The sequence below is a fragment of the Panthera pardus genome, unplaced genomic scaffold (assembly GCF_024362965.1).
Source record: "Panthera pardus isolate Hobbes unplaced genomic scaffold, ASM2436296v1 HiC_scaffold_13, whole genome shotgun sequence".
NCBI lineage: Eukaryota > Metazoa > Chordata > Mammalia > Carnivora > Felidae > Panthera > Panthera pardus.
Window position 1 is genome coordinate 198,118,165 of NW_026526688.1, and position 4,016 is coordinate 198,122,180.

Genomic DNA, 4,016 nt, shown 5'->3' on the forward strand with positions numbered 1-4,016 from the left:
TCCATACATCACTAGTGGGAATGAAATGCGGGACAGCCACTCTGGAGGGGAGATTAAATATCCTCCCTGATACTGACTGAAGCTGTATTCAAGAAAATACCTTAGGCATGTTTCCTGATACTGAAACTCCGAGCTGAACATACATACACACCAAGGCCTACAGGCTTTTCACTGCCCGTCCCCCCACCACACACACACTCATACCTCCCCCACCACGTACACATGGGGCCAGGGCATTGACACACGCAGGAATGGGGAGTGTGTAGGTCGTGTGGCAGATCAATTCCTGAGGCGGAGAGAAAACAGTGATGCTGATAAGGATTCCCTCCTTGACGAAACTTCAGTCAGCCTCCTCTGAGCCTCTTCATTTTTTTTTTTAAGTTTATTTATTTATTTTGAGAGGGGGGGGATGCACAGAGAGAGAGAGAATCCCAAGCAGGCTCAGTGCTGTCAGCCCAGAGCCCTACATGGGGCTCAATCCCATAAACCATGAGATCATGACCTGAGCCAAAATCAAGTCAGACTCTCAACTGACTGAGCCTCCCAGGCGCCCCTGAGCCTCTCCTTGACTAAGTCTTGTCCTTGGCCTGCTGACCCCAGTTTTAGCAAGAGTCCTGCTAAGCCAGTTTAGGGAGAATACCCCAGCCTCTGACATGCAATCAGGCTCCTCTTTCCCTGACCCTTGACGCCTAACCAGAGGCCCTTAGCAGATTCCATCCATAGACCCCTCACCCTGCCTGTTGGCTACAAGTCCCCAGCTGCGCCCTCTTGCACGGGAGCAAATCTTTCTCTGCTGTTCAGTAGCATCAACCCCTATTGCAATCGTCTTGAGTAACATTTTCCTTGCCTGCTTAACTCCATCTGGTGCCATCGTTCTCTGACAAAATGCTCACAGCTTTAAACCCATATACTTAACCCAGTCAGAAAACTCTAGCCAGGGAATATCAGATTCTCCACCTCCTCAATCAAAGAAAACCAGTCGTCCTCCCTTCAGGGAAGAGTGAGTATAAAACGATGAAGGCAGAGAAGAAGTTTCTATTTAAGGGACTCGAGGAGAAAGATTCTAATTCTCATCCCCAACTGGTCCTACAGTTCAGGAAACTTTGTAAGTAATACAGCATTGAAAGACTGCCATTCACACTGAGTTTCTGCCCAAGGAGTCATTGGTCAGTCCAACAATGCGATGCAATTGCCCAGCCAATCACCAGCAAGCAAGGACAGAAAGGCAAAGTCTGTGATTGGCCAGGCTTGTCTTCCTGCAGCAGCGATTGGCTGCTTTGCTCATTGCTCTGGAGGGAGTCACCCAGTGGGCTCTAGTTCAGGGAGCTGGGATTACCCAGAAGCACAGGATCTAGTGGGGGGAAAAAACTCCCTGCTTTTTATTGTCTAATGCGACTGAGAGGTGTTTGCACTGAGAGCTAGGGAGGTTTCCTAATAACAAGGGTTCACTGGTCGAGAAAGAGGACACAGGGTAGGCACTCCATCCTAAACATTAGCAGTCACAATCCTGAAATGATTACTTATCAGCCGGTGCTTATCTTTAAAATAGGAATAACTGTTCCAGGAGAGCAGGGGCCATGTCTTCTGGACTCCAGCTAACATAGTTCTGGGCACATAGTAGGTACACAATAAATATTGGTTGAATGAATGGGTAGTGTGGTAGGGAGAAAAATGGCCCCCAAAGATGTCAAAGGCCTGATCCCCAAAACCTGTGAATATGTTGCCTTAGGTGGCAAAAGAGACGTTGCTGCTGTGATTAAGTTAAGGATCTTGAGATGGGGAGATTCGCATGGATTATCCAGCAAGCCCAGTGCAACCAAGCCTCCTAAGAGGAGGTAAGAGGGTCAGACTCAGAGAAGGACATGTGACATCAGAAGCAGTGGGGGAGGGAGAAGAGAGGGAGGAGGGATGGAGAGATTGGAAGATGCTGCACTGCCAGCATCTTGAATTTGCCAGGTTTTTTTTAATGTTTATTTATTTCTGAGACAGAAAGAGACAGTGGGAGTGGAGAAGGGGCAGGGAGAGGGGGACAAAGAATCCCAAGCAGACTCCAGGCTCCGAGCTGTCAGCACAGAGCCTGATGCAGGGCTTGAGCCCGTGAACTGTGAGATCATGACACTTGACTGACTGAGCTACCCAGGTGTCCCTTGAATTTATCATCCTGACCCTTAGGATTGTAAGAGAATAAATTTGTGTGGCATTCTGGAGCCAAGGTTGTGGCAATTTTTACGGCAGCAGGAGACTAATGCAGACAGCGGAGGGCAGTTGTCCCCACAGCAAGGCAGGAGTAAACCAGGCACAAGATGCCTCCCTGGCACGTGAGAGGAAGGTAGTAGAAAGTTTTTATATTCATGTTTCATTTTTAAGTGAATACTGCTGGACTCATTTTCTATGATTCAAACACTGCCCCAACCCAGGCCCGCCATTCCTCAGACGTCACATCGTGTTTCTCCTCGAAGACATCTTGAAGACCTTCTCTCTGCCTCCTTCCCCCAGACCCTCCAGAGTGCTGACTTGGGACCTCACATATCTAGCACCTTGTGACCTCCTCCTGGTGCTTAGTGGGTACCAGAGAAGTTGCCTTTATTGTAGGGAAGAGCAAATGAAAGAATGTGGCTGTCGTGACAGCAGCAGGGGCCGCCCGCCTTGGGCCCCAACGTTGACACCACCCCCCAAGGGTGCAGGGCGGTGAGCAGTAAGGACCCTGGGCCGCACCTTGTGGAATAGAACTGTCAGGACAACTCCGAATTGCCCAGCAATGGCCTTTGCTTAGGGGTCAAAATGTCCATGTTATTTAAGTTACTCTCACGTTGAGTTTCTCTTGCTCCTGACTAACCCTAAACTCCATTCACACAGGTCACATCACAAGATCTGAAGGCAAATGAGAACATACTAAGCAAATCCAGTCTTTAGACACTCAGCAGGTTGTTCCTCTGGGGCACAGAGACCCCCAGTTTAGTGGAGCGTGGATTCACATCCACGGATTCTCTGGTGACATAGCTTCATGGTGGTCTTGAAGCTGGCCATGGTGCTGGCCGTGGTGCTGACCTGGGTTTTCTGCCTAGAAATGCTGATTTATCTTCCTCTCAACTTTGCAAACTGATTTCACATGATTGCCTACGGTACTGGAGGTTACCTGAGAAGTAAATACTGGATTTACTTCATCCAATTCAAGCCCTGTTCTTCCGGCTCCTAGTCCGGCCAAGTTTAGTGCTCTTGCTGCTGCCCTCCGGGACTTCAGAAACCTTGTCTCCAGAACAATGACTCTGCAGGTACCATCCCTTCCACTGTGACAGTTGGACACCTACCGACCTGTGGTCGGTTGCAACCCTGACGGCCCTGGTGAATCACGCCTCCCTGGCTGCCTGTCCTTGCGTGATCCCCAACCGTGCTGAGTCTGGACGTGGCCACGCAACTCTCTTTGGCCACGGAGACATCAGAAAAATATGACACAGTGCTCTCAGTCTTTCCCTCTTGGAGTTTTAATGTCACCATACGAGGGAGCCCAATCTAGCCTCTTTGAGGATGCAAGGGCCATGTGACAGAGGGGCCCAGCTATCTCCACTGTCCTGAGCCCTGATCCAGTGACTCTGCGGCTGAATGCAGCTGTATGGGTGAGTCCAGGAGAACGCAGCAGAAGAATCCCTGAGCCATTCACAGAATCACAAGGAATAATAGGTGGTTGTTGCAATAAACTGCCAAGTTTTGGGATGGTTTGTTAAAGCACACGTATAGCTGATACAGACCCCATTATCTTTGGTTACGTTTTCTCATTATCCACTGGGTTTTGTGGCACTGCTAAGCGTGCACACGCAAACAAGAACAGAATTTGTGTTTTCTGGGGTAAAGTCTAGTTCATTCATCCCACAAACGTTTGCTGAGCACCTACTATGCATCGATGCCAGGTGCTGGGGATACCAACCGGATGAAACCAATCTCTTCCTTCAAGAGGCTGAGAAAATGGGGAAAACAAACCACTGGGAATCAGCACCCTCTCCGGTCCCTCTCTGTAGAAT